We start from the raw sequence: 13,968 nt of genomic DNA, 5'->3' as shown, positions 1-13,968 counted from the left end.
GGCCCTGCAAGTAGCAGAATTCGGCATCTTCAGTCAAAAGGTTTTGGCTTTAGTGTCAAGGATAGAAGAAAGGGTTATGGAATATCTCTCCACAACTAAGAAAAGCTGCTGAGGCCCAGTTTGTGGAGGGGGGTGGAGGTGGGGTCCCCTTATGGAAGCCTAGAAAGGACATTGTGTGAAGCTGTGAAAGTCAAGCCTGGATTGCCTTGGAAAACCCAAAGCTGCCAACAGGGAGGGAAACCAGCCCAAGAGAAAGAAGTGTGTTGCAGTCAACAAAGATGAAATGGGTTGGAGATCTGAAGATCACTTTGACATCAGCCATGGCGATTCAGAGTTTGGAGTTTGCCTTGCTGGTTTTTGGTCTTGCTTTGGTCCAGTGTTTCCTCACTACGCTCCCTTTCCTTCCATTTGGAATGGTAATATATATCCCATGTCACTGTATGTTTCAAGTGTGATCTGGTTTTTTTTTTTTTTTTTTTTTTTTTTTTTTTTTTTAACTTTATAGGGAATTCCAGTTAAGAGATTGCATGAGTCTAGAAAAACTTCTGACTTTGGACTTTTACAGGGTTGAGACTGTTATTGATTTTGGGGTCTTTTAAAGTCATACTGAATGAATTTCTGCACTGTGCTATGACTACAAGCCTTTGGGGACCAGGGAGTGAAATGTGGTGGCTTGAAAGAAAGTGCCCCCCCCCCATAGGCACATAGGAAGTAGCGCTTTTAAGAGGTGTGACCTTATTGGAGTAGGTTTGGCCTTGTTGGGAAAGTGTGTCATTGGGAATAAGTTTTGAGATCACAGATTCTCAAGCCAGGTCCAGTGTGGCAGCATCTTCCTGCTACCTGCTGACCCAGATGTAGAACTTTCAGCTCCATCACCAGCGCCATTTCTTCCCATGTGTTGCTATGCTTCCCACCATGACAATAATGAACCTCTGAAACTGTATATCAGCCCCAATTTAATGTTTTCCTTTATAAGATTTGCCAAGGTCATGGTGTCTCTTCTCAGCAATAGAAACACTAACTAATATAGCTCCCTATTTCTTTGTAAGCTTGGACACATGTACCCATTTCCAATTTACCTAAATGCCAACAGAGTAATTTAACTGTATAAAATATGGATGTGGATGCCATGCCATAGTCCTTTTTTTTTTTTTTTAAATTGGTGCTGGATTATTAGAAGAGTGCAGTTTTAGAGTTTTAGGGAAGCTTCACCATGGATTGGGTAGGACTTCTGGGATTCCCTTTAGTGATGCTATTGAAACTAGAGCCATGTCAGCTCTAGTATGACTGCCATCTTGAATCTTACCCCCATCAGAGCCTTCTGGAAGAATTTGTTTTCCTTGATTATCAGAATTACTTCTCTTTTTTCTTTTAATTGTTCTCTACCCTTTGGCATTCTAAATGACTAGTTCTGGATAATATATAGAGAAATAAAGTACAAAAAACATCTAGGAAAACATAGAACTTTGTTTCCTGAAAGAAAAGTGATCCCTTCAGAACAATGCCCCAATGTTACAGGAGCTAATTATAGTAGAAACATTTCACCCATCTCTCCTAGTAGGTATTCTTAGCCTGTGAAAGGGCTTAAACTAGGAGAAAAATCATGAGGTGGCCTATTTTTTTTTATATAGAATATATACTTGAATATAGGCTGGAGAATATTCAGCTATACCAAAAAGATTTCTATACAATCAAAATCACAAAAACTATAGGATCTTTCCTTAGTGAACAGCTTCATATTCTATTTACCTAGACCTTTGCATTACTTAAATTTTAATATTTATGAGCAAACCATTAAGTATATTCCTTCCCTTTGCTCCATTCTTGATTTCATTAACACCTTTGTTCAGAACAACCAATTCATGTAATTTTGTTTTGTGTAATATTTATTTAAAATTACATTTGCTGCATACCCCATTTGCTTTTCAATCCCAGGGGATTTGCAATCAATGTGAATTATAAGAATGACAACCATGTATTGGGGCGAGGGACTATCTTTTTTGAAGTTTGGAGGAAAATGCTTTTATAAGAAGATGCCTTAATGGACTGTAAGGATTCCTTAATGAAACAAACTGAAAGCACACAGGTGTCTGAAGGATTTTTTATGGGTGGGGGCATTTTGAGTTCTTGCTCCAGTCCCCGCCCATAAGCACATATTCATTGTATTTTTTTTCTTGCATTAATTATTTTCAGGAAAGAATTTGGATTTCAGAAGTACTATGAGAGCAAACCCTTCGGGATAATGGATGAGGCTGCACTGGATAACTACATATTTCTCTCTTTAAATGCATTGCCACTCACTCTAGCCTCACATGTCACCCTTTAGGAAAACCACCGTGTTGGTGACTGTACACCATGAAGTTTCCTACCTCTGCTCACATGAGAAATTCCATCCTGAACATTTTCATCGTCTTCCCTTGTCTAGGGAGCACTTATTCATGTACTGTGATTCATCACTAGCACTATTTTCTTCAGGACATCTTTTCTGGGAACAGTAACTCTTACTGCATCAGCATCACATGTCAATGTCATTTTGCTAGACAATGCCCTCCTGCAGAGAATTCCATAGATTAAGATGGAAATACAATCTAACTCCAAGAATCAGATGATGAATCATGTTATCGTGGGCATGCTGTCAATTGTCCTTCCATTGCTGGGAGATAACAAAAGAACATAGAGAACTACATGTGATTTTATTTTGCAAATGTGTGTTTTCTTATGAGCTGGGAGATAAGATCCACTTTATAAAAATGATATGAAGATTTTATAGCAAAATGCATCTATCGCTAGTAGATTTCTAAAGAATTGGTTAAAAAAAGATGAGGGCCCGAAAGTGGCTCAAACTTACAGTTGCAAATGTTTTGTAAGTTGCAATGTTTTGCTCTACAGCAGGATTTCAAAAATGGTCCTTTTATAAAAATGCATGTTTTCTTTACTTTCATGTATATGCATTTTAGCCTTATATAGAGAACAAGTTTTTGTTTAAATAATTTAAATAAATCATACACAATAGTGGCCAACTCATTCATTTATGAATGAATGACTCTAAGCCATCACCAGAATTTACTCACACAATAAATCTTGTTCATCTATGAATAATTTAATTCTTTACTGCTACATCCTCGGAAGGAAATGCTGCTATATACTGAACCCACTCAAAATATAGAAACAATCCAGCCAAGGCCAGCTGTGTCTGCTGCTGCTGTTTTCTTTGAACAAAGTTGTATTTAATGTGTATATTCTTGGACTTGTGTTGGACTTGTAAAAGTGTGTGTGTGTGTGTGTGTGTGTGTGTGTGTGTGTGTGTGTGTGTTCATGAGCAATGTTGATGGTGTGTATAGGAAATGCATTGGCTTCTCTTTTAGCAAATATATATCTAACTAAGGCAGGCAGTAGCATCTGCATTTTCTTCATCCCTTGTTGTACAATTACCAGTAATGGTTTGGCAGAAAGCCTGAGACAGTCTTCCCCAAAAGCTGTGACACTGACTGGAGAGGGCATTTGAAGAAAAGTTTTATTTTAATTTATTCCTATCTTATCAAATCAGAAAATGCAACCTGTTTATAAAAATTTTCACATACTGTATATTTAGTGTTTAGAACAGGATAAAGACTCCCATTGCAAATACAGAAGCATATGTTTCATTATTATTACTAAGTCTCTCGGGATTACTTCCAAAATCCCAAGCAAACTTCAAAATATTTTATTTCATTGATTACTTTATATGTGTGCATGTGTGTGAGAGTGTGCAGGCCTCAGTACACATGCTGCAGTCAGAGGACATCCTGCATGAGACACCCTCTCCTTCTGTAATGTGGGTCCTAGTAATTGAACTTAGGTCAATTGCAAATGCTTTTACTCACTGAGCTATGTCACAGGCCAAGCTTATATATTTTTACAAGTTTGAAAAAGCAAAGAAATGCCAACAAAATGTCTGTGTTTTGTGATTTAATTTCTTCTTTTCTAAGTGCTGTAAATATAAAATTTTGTTAGTTTTTTTTGTTAGTCTTTTTTTCTGTTGCAGCAATATTGCAGCAGACCCCAGTTAACCTCCCTAAGTTGCTTTTTTTTTAAAACCATATGTGAATGACCTTCATGAAATTCTGTGTACAGTGAAAAATGCTACCAGTGATTCTCAGAAAGCACACTACGAGAGAATGAGTTATTGTCTAAGACAAAAGCAGGCTTTTCTGCAAGCTGTATTGTGTCTTCAAGGCCACTGGGGTATCATATAGAAACTGAAGTGATAATTTACCCCAATGCAATGAAAAATATAACATAACTTGCACACCAGGACTCTCTGCCTCATTGTGTTAAATGCTTCCCCCATGAAATCTTAGAGGAGAGATTGTAATACTGTAACTCTAAGTACCTGAGACTGATTTATGTCCCAGTGTTTAGTAAATGGTTTTACAAGATATTTTCCAACCTTCTAAATGTTTTATATGCTAGATAGTTTCAAAATGTGGACTATAAGTGGCTTTGTAACTGTGTAAATAGGAGGAGTGCAGATGTGTGGTTCTCTGAAGAGGTTCTTAAAGCTGATTGGGAGGAACCCCCAGTGCTCCAAAGAAAGATGCAGATCCTCCTACAGTGAACACTTAGAGGTGCTGCTGGCATCATTATACTTTCTGAATTTTACTACAACCCCAAGGTAAAATATAAACAAAACTTAATCACAAAAAATATGTGTGATGCGTATTTATTCTACCAGGCCAAGTAGATAGCTCAGTAGAAAAAAATGCTGACATACAAGCATAAGGACTTGAGTTGAATTCCCTATGACCCTCAGATAAAAGATGGTGGGTAGCACACTTACATCACAGCTTTGAGGAGTCAGCAGATGGGTGGTCCTTGGGAACTAGTAGTGTAGCGGACTAGCTGAGTTCCAATTCAGTGAGAGAACTAGTCTCAAAATGAATGAATAAGTAGATGACTAATGTGGGGATAGGACCTGAGCAAGGACACTTGGTCTTTGCCCTCTACATGAATACACACACATGTGCATCCCCACACATATACACTTGCACATAAACATTTACCTGCACACACATGAACACAGGTACATAAAATTATGCTTCCCATAATTTTGACCAAATGATTTCTATTTCTGCAATATAAAATGAAAATACATCACCTAAATTATTTTAAACTATTTATCTCCTAGTTAAAATGGGGAGAGGGATTAACATTGCTAATGGGTGAAAAGCAGAATAATCCTATCAGAATGGATGGACACAAGACAGAGAACACGCATGCCCAGGCATACCTGCCTACCTTGATACCTATGTGATTCATATTATCCAGGATGCTGTTTGGATAGAATTACTCTCGAGAAGCACACAGCTCACAGAGTAAACTATTGTTTTACATGGTCAGCATCAACATAATGCCCATGCTACTAAGGAAGGCAAGTATTTTTGTTTTATTAATTTGATTCATAGGAAAACTCCCTTGGTTGCTAAAATTAGCAGAGAATTTTATTAAACTCAATTCTTTCTAAACCTTTATTATTTCTGATTTTGAAGAAAGTGAAGGGGAAACATTAAAAAAAAGATGTTGAATTTGGGAAAGGATTTTTCTCTTCACAAGGTCTTAACCTAGAAACAAAAACTAAGTTAATGGATTAATAATGTATGGCTATGTTGTAAAAGGAGTAACAATTTGAGAATTTCAAACAAGGTGGGTCAAAAGAGCAAATCATATTAGATTTCTGCATGATTTTCTTATTTGTGGTGTGTCATGAATAACTATTACTGGATGGTGTGTCAATTTAAAAACAATGCCTTTCATCAAGAGAATGAAAATGAATTAGCAAATAGTGAAGATATTTACAAAAGTCCTTAAAAATCCTTAGCTTTATGTTCTAAAAGTACTACATGAGCCAGAATACTATCATATTAGAAATCATTTTTAAAATGTTCTTTTTTTATGTTCAGTGACTTCCCCCTTTTTTTAAAACAATTTTTAAAATTTATATTACAAACAATTTTGTTTCACATGTCAATCCCAGTTCTCTCTCCCTCCCCTCTTCCCCTGCCTCCCACCATCCCTCTATCTCATCCCCTTTCTGCTCCCTAAGGAGGGTGATGCTTTCTATGGGTGATCTTCAAGTCTTTCCCATCATTTGGAACAGAGCCTAGGGCCTCCCCTGTGTGTCTAGGCTGAGAAACTATCCCTCTATGTGGAATGGTTCTCAAAGTCCATTTGTACACCAGGGATAAATACTGATCCACTACCAGCCCCTAACTGAAACACACATTCAGGGTTCTTGGTCGGTACCATGCTGGTTTCCCAGCTATCAGTCTGGGGTCCATAAGTTCCCTCTTGTTCGGGTCAGCTGTTTCTGTGGGTTTCTCCAGCATGGTCCTGAACCCTTTGCTTATTATTCCTCCTTCTCTGCAACTGGATTCCAGGAGTTTGGCTCAGTGTTTAGCTGTGGGTGTCTGCTTCTGCTTCCATCAGCTACTGATAGCCATCTCATTATTGGGGAAGGGCATTTAAGGTAGTCTGCCCACTATTGCTTAAATTCTTAGTTAGGGTCATCCTTCTAGATCCCTGGACATTCCCCTAGTGCCAGATTTCTCTTTAGACATATAATGCCCCCCTCTATTAAAAATGTATTTCTAAATTGTGTGTGTATGTGTGTGTGTGTGTGTGTGTGTGTGTGTGTGTGTGTGTAGTTTGTGTTTGTGAGTTCAGTGTCCACAGAGGTGAGAGGTGTTGAATCCTCTGACTTTGGAGTTACAGGACATTATGAACTCCTGAATGTGGGTTCTGGGAATAGAGCCCATGTCTTATGTTCTTGCCCACTAAGACATCTGTCCAGCCCCACTAGAAATTCTTAATACAACTGACCAGGTACACTTGAAGTAGAATTTACCAAGATGATGTGAGACATTCCTTTTGTGTGTCCAATGGGTGAGTAGAATATTCATGAACTCTTATTGTTAGCGTTGGCCAAAATTTCTAAGAGACAGCTAAAATCTATATAGTATTTTGCTTGATTTGGAATCCTCAAACACCCCCATGAAGCATTTCTTAGAATTACTGCTACCAAGGACATAAACTCTATTTGCTGACTTAAATTACAAGTTCGATTACCTTGGCAAACTGCCTTAAAATGTATAAACCTTTAAATGTCCCATTGCTCTTAGATTTCCTGGATTTTTATCTCATTAGTCCTCACAGGTAAATGCTAAGCACATACAGCGGTTGAGTGACACGAGTGTTATTCAAAACCATGAATCGCTAAAGAACAGTTTGTTACCATTTCTCTGTCTCTAAGCCTCGACCCTTTACCCCACTTATTAGTAAAGGGGGGGATTAAATGTGCACCAAATTATGTTTTATCAATTTCTTTCTATGAATGAGCATTTATAGAGATGGGAAAGTGAACATTTCATAGGCATTCCTATAGTCTTTAAGATTTCCTCAATAGAAGCTTCTTTGAATTCCCCAAATTATTTATGGCCAGGAATACATAATGATTGGCAGGAGTTCAGCTCAGATCCTAGCTTTGCATGAGAGCACTGAAAAAAAAAATTGGCAAGGATTCAGAGAGCTAAAAATATGTAAGTGGAGATGAGTCAGAAGATGTGAACAGGACAAAAGATGTCAGAATCAAATCAGGGGCAGCATGCTTATATATTCCCCATGCTACTCACAGGCATGGAATACATTGTCTAGTCTCTGCATGCTTGGGGATGCTTAATCACTAGCGACTTTGGAAATTTACCGGATCTCCCCATAGATATTTCAGTCCTTTTTGTTTCAGACATGATGGTAGAATTGTGTTTCCTAACCTCCTGAAGATAGGCATGGCTGTACCTTGACCAAGGAAGCCTGAGCATGGGAAGAAATGAAGGCTGTGCTGTGGAGAAAGCCTTTAGCCACCATATGACAACTGAACGGTTGTCCAAGCTTTCTATATCACAGTGAGATTGTAAATAATTTCCTCAGAAAACCACAGTGATCTGTCTATACTTTAATTTAAACATATATAGTAAGAAAGCAAAGTACATATCTTGCAATACTAGATTTACTTTAGAAGAGAATTTCAAGATATTTATTTTTTATGTATATGATTAGTTTGCCTGTATGTATGTGTGTGTACCACATGTGTGCAGTGCCTACAGAAGCCATAAAGGGAATGCCATGCAGATGCTAGGATTTGAACCCAGGTCTATACAAGAGTAGTAAGTGCTCTTGATAGATGATCTACTTACCCCTCCAATTTGAATTTTAAAAAAGAACATCCACTTGAGATTTTAACAGATGAAAGTTTTGTATGTTTTTATAAATGTGTAGCAAGGAACAATCTAAAATTTAGAAGTTCACTTATATTAGAAGATCAACTTCATGCAAAAAATTACTTCACTTCTTCTCAGAAACCACTAACGCATCTATGCTCTGGAATTATAACTATTTTGGTGAATTTGCTTTTTCCACTGTCAACAGATTTGTGAACTGCCAAGTTATACAGGAATCAACAGAAAAAAGCTAATGACATTTTTAAAAAGGGGTTAATAAAAACAAATCTACTGTTCTTTGAACATGTAGATATTCACAAATATTACATAATGCTGGGTGACTAAGTTATCTTTACGTTGTATTTATTTTGCAGAATTGCAAATTCCAGCTTATGCAAACAAACACTGCTATTTTATATTAATGGCATATGAGAAAATTGAACTTTCTCACGTTTCATTAATGCCTAATGAAATTATTTGCTAGATGTAGTATTCCTTAAATTGTCTTATGTTTTGCTTCTGAGACATGATCTCATTGTGTAGCTCAGGCTAGCTTGGGACTCATTCCAGGACCCAAACTGTCATTGAACTCATGATTCGGCTTCAGTCTCCTGAATGCTGTGAATGCAAGTGTGAGCTATCATGTCCAGAAGTGGCTATTTTTATTTATTTTTAAAATATTTTTTATTTTACATATCGATCCCAGTTCCCTCTCCTTCCCATCCTCCCATGTCCCCTGTCAATCCCCCCATCCCATCCCTATCCACTCCCCAGGGAGGAGGGAGGCCATCTACGAGGGATCATCAAAATCTGTGAAGTCATTTGGGGTAAGTCCTCCTCTGTGTCTCTAGGCTAAGGGATGATCCCGCGATGGGAATTGGGCTCCTGAAGTCTGTTCGTATACTAGGGATACATCCTGGCTCCACTGCCAGAGGCCCTCTAGATTGCCCAGGCCTCCTAACTGACACATTTAGAGGGTCTAGGTCAGTCCTATGCTGGTTTCCCAGCTGGGGTCCATGAGCTCCCCCTTGTTCAGGTCAACTGTTTCTGTGGGTTTCTACAGCCTGTTCTTGACCCCTTTGCACATCACTTCTCCCTCTCTGCAAGTAGATTCCAGGAGTTCAGCTCAGTGTTCAGCTGTGGGTGTCTGCTTCTGCTTCTGTTAGCTACTAGATGACGACTCTGGGATGGCATATAAAGTATTCATCAGTCTCACGAGAGAAGGGCATTGGTAGACTCTTCACTATTGCTTAGATTGTTAGTTGGAGTCATCCTTGTAGGTCTCTGGACATTTCCCTAGTGTGAGATTTCTCTTTACACCTATAATGGCTCCCTCTATTATGGTATCTCTTTTCTTGCTATCCTGTATTCTTTGTATTCTTTCCCCAACTCAATCTTCCTGCTTCCTCATGTTCCCCTCTCCCCTGGTGAGAGTGCAAACTTGTACAGCCACTTTGGAAACCAGAATGGTGGTTCCTCATGAAGATGGGATTCAGTCTACCACAAAATCCAGCAATTCCACTCTTAGGCATATACCTAAAAGGTACACATCCATGCAATAAAGACATCTATTCAACTATGTTCATAGCAGCATTATTTGTTATAGCCAGAACCTGGAAGCAACCTAGATGCCCCTCAACTGAAGAATGTATGGAGGAAATGTGGTACATTTACACAGTGGAGTACTACTCAGTGGAAGAAAACAACAGAATCTTGAAATTCGCAGGCTGCTGATCCTTTTCTCTATATCTAAAAATCCATATATGAGTGAGTACATACCATGTTCATCTTTCTGTGACAGAGTTACCTCAGTCAGGATGGTTTGTTCTAGTTCCATCTATCTGCCTGCGATTTAAACACTTCATTAGAGCCAGATGTTTGTTTAAAGATAAACTTTGGTCCCATCTATAATGAAGCTCTTTGTGGAGGAAGGTGTCTACTATGTGAAAATAATATGAGGCAAATTTCTTCATTTCCTCAAATTCAAGATTTGGCATATTGATGGTACACAATAAATGGATGGGAAACTTGCAAACAGTATGAAGAGTCAAAATTGATTAAACAGCTTTACCAAAAATGAACTTCCTTTGGCTTCCATATTTAATTCAATTCATATTCATATTCAATTCTTCATTAACTGGGGATGTTATCTACTTAGCATATGCTGATACTAACATGACATCAACACTGTACTTGATGGCCTTCAATTTTAAGGAAAAAAGTTCAAACAACTTTGTAATTTAGAGGAATGAAGTCACAGTACATAAGCTATTAAATACTTCATTTTTCATGCAACACTGTGGTCTGAAAATATAGTATTTTCTTATAGTTGATATTCTGACAGCATGCAAGGTGATTTATTGTAATTTAGTTTTTCACTGTTTTTTTTTTTCTCGTGTGCTATTAAGTGTTCCTGATGAGGTAGGTGTGTGTGTGTGTGTGTGTGTGTATGTGTACACATGTGTATACATATGTACGTAGAGATCAGAAGCCAATCTTGGATATCATTCTACAGATGCCATCTGCCTTCCTTCCTCCCTCATTCCCTCCCTCCCTCCTTCTCTCTCTCCTTCCTTCTGTTTCCTTCCTTCATTCCTCCCTTCCCTTCCCTTTTTCCTTCATTTCCTCTCCCTCTCTCCATCCCTTCTTCCCTCCCTCCTCTCCTCCCTCCCTCCCTTTCTTCCTTCTTTCCTTCCTTGATTTTAGGATAAGGACTCTCATTGACCTTGGACTCTCCAATAGGCTAGGCAAGTTTGCCATCAAACCCCAAGAATTTACTTGTCACTGGCTTTCCAGAACTGAATTCCACATTCATGTCTCCACACTTGGTTGGGGGAATAACATAATGTAAGCTTCTTGCTTACAAGGTACAGACTTCACCATCTGAGCCACCTCCACAGCCTGAACATGAGCGGTTGAACCTATTACTCCTTTCTGCATACTGTGCCTGTCCTTTGACTACAAACCTCTCCTTGTGCAGCCCACTCATTTCTCTTTGCTGCTAACACATTAGCCTTGTTATCAGTTGGTCTCATTTGGCATTGACATGGCCATTAGTTCCATTTCTCCAAAGGAATTGTCTCTGCCAGACAAGCAAACCTTTTCTGATTCTACTTGGCATTTATCATTATCAATGATCACTATGCTGAGATCAAAACATAGAGAATGAATAAGAGTAAGTGACATTAAAAAAAAAAAAAAAAAAAAAAAAAAGGAAGAAGTTGCCCAGGCAGGAACAACAGTCCTGGAAATATTCCATTATTCATTTCTTTAACCTGTAGTGAATGGTTTTGTTTGTTCGTTTTGTTTTGGTGTGTGTGTCGGTTACTCATAGTACAAAAATCAGTAAGGCGCTGCTGTGGACAGTGGGAATCGCAGTGGTGAGCCCTGAAGATAGGGAAAACACATGGAGACTGACATCTGAGGTGAAAGTTGAAGAGCAGCAAGCGCTCTGGGGAAAGAAAAATGATTCTATGGACTTTCACACACTGTCCTGGTATATGGCAGATGCTGAAGACTGCAGTTATGTTTGAGTAAAGTGTTGGTGGTGACCAGAAAAGAAGTGGAGAGATAGTAAAGGAATGGAGTGACACTTTGTGACAGGCCTTGCAGGAAGTGCTAGAGATGGAATATTATTATTCTGAAGGCTGTTGGAGTTCTCTAATCACTAGCAGCTGTGGTTCTAAGAAAAAAAAGATATTTGTCTAATCCAAGAGATGTACAATGAATGGGTGATGGTGGCGTGGGCCCAGAGGCCAAGGAATAACTGTAAGAATAAAAGAGCAACCAAGTGAGATGATAAAGATTGAAAGCAGAGTGACGGTATGGGAATGGAGGGTTGGAGAGGGTTAACTTACAATAATCTAAAAAGATGTGTTGATACTGAATGCAGGCAGAGAGAAAGCTGGAAGAGTCAAATTTTGTGAACAGCTGAAGTGGCTAGAATGGGTGGATTAGAGATTAGAGAGATTCTCTAGGAAAGCAGCTAGGGACAAGTAAAAGAATTGCTGAGTATTGTAGACAATTCATATGTAGCTGGAGACCATGAGCCCTCCCTCAGCAAGTGTGCATAATTTTCTCCAGTCTTAAACAAATCAGAGCACAGCTAAAAAGTAAAAGACAAATGAATAAAAAAAACTTCCTGAAATTATCAATGGCAACAGAAAACTGTGAAATGTATTGTCTAGGGTGAAGATGTGTTTTTAAGGAACGATGACTCAGTAGAGTGAATGGTCATCTCTTATAATGGTCACAGCACAGATACTTGGACGCAGGGCTCTGGTCAAATAAGTAGAAGTATCAGGAATAGAAAAACAGTGTACAGTCCATCACAATGTGATAATTGAGCAAATGAAAACTTAGAAACCAGTGGGATGATGAGGTGGCTCAGTGGATAAAATCACTTGTCATGCAAGCTTGGCAACATGAGTTGGATTTCTGGAACCCACATAAAGATGGAAGGGGAGGACAGACTCCACAAAAGTGTCATCTGACCTCCACAGAAGTGACACAGCATGTGATCACCCCATCACACACACAGATACATGTTAAAAAATAATAAATAAAATTAAAGTGTTAGAAGTTGGAGAGGGAAGTGAAACTTTACAGCACAAAGTTTTTCCCCTTGGCATATGACTACATGAGCAAACAAGACTACAGAACACAGTTCCTTCTGGTGGCTTGACAGACTTCATCAAAACATCAAAGTCTTTGGTCAAGTGCATGCTGGGATCTGGAATGACTATATCTTCCACTGGGACAGAGTGAGCCTACAATGAACCTCTGCTCAGACTGCCTGCAAGCGGGCTTCTATCACAGAAAGAACTCAAGGCGCCAGGGGTACTTTGTCTAAGTATTTCCAGTCTGCCACCTGCTTCCTTCTCCACAGGAAACCACCATCCTAATTAGATCTCTGAATACCCTTACAAGTGATTGTTTTAATCATCCATTCACTTACTCATTTTGAAATAGAAGTAGCTCCAACCACTTGAACTTGCAGTGAGCCCCCTAACTTGGACTACCAAATGCTGGGATTACAGGTTGGTGCCACCATGCCAGGTTCAATGAGTGAATCTCAAGATACATTTTCACCTTAAAGCAAAATTATCTGAGGTATTAAGAAGACAAGACACCACAAGTGAAGATGAGATGGGCAGTAATAACAGAAACATATCAAGTAACACATAAGCTATAATTAACAGACACATATCAAAAGGCAACAACCTTCACCATGTTCAAAGGAAGAAAATCCCAGCTTTCAATCTTGTCACGGGATTAGAAACTTTAACAGTGATGCAACACTGGGAAGACACATACTTGCATTTGCCAATCTTGTCAGTATTTGTTGATACTGTTAGTATTAGCCACATTGTGAAAAATTCTTTTTTTTAAGTGATTTTTTTATTTACTTTTTATTTTACATGTCGATCTCAGTGAAAAATTATTACATGGTAGAAATTTGAACGCTGAGTTTTTCTTGTTGTATACATTGAAAATCAAAAGCCAAAAACTCAACACATAAAACATTAAATAGTGGTATAACTGAACCAGATGCATAAATGACAGATTTTCCTTCCATGTCTCTGTGTGTCCTGTGTTCTGCTTCATGTAGTCACAAATTTCTGCCAGCTTAATTCTTACTGTCAGCCATTCAGAACACAGCTACTCAAACAATATTATTCATTACCCAATGTGACTCGGAAAACATTTGCTAAGG

The 13,968-nt window shown here is 38.6% G+C and overlaps 1 protein-coding gene across 13 annotated transcripts in view; it reads right to left on the bottom strand.

The window, feature by feature from the left end:
• The window catches only part of Dtna (dystrobrevin alpha), a 341,323-nt gene that overhangs the window by 235,885 nt on the left and 91,470 nt on the right, over window positions 1–13,968 (bottom strand). The window lies entirely within an intron of this gene.

This window comes from Phodopus roborovskii, unplaced genomic scaffold (assembly GCF_943737965.1).
Source record: "Phodopus roborovskii unplaced genomic scaffold, PHOROB, whole genome shotgun sequence".
NCBI lineage: Eukaryota > Metazoa > Chordata > Mammalia > Rodentia > Cricetidae > Phodopus > Phodopus roborovskii.
The sequence above is the reverse complement of the archived record's forward strand: the minus strand, read 5'-3'. Positions and strand labels throughout refer to the sequence as shown.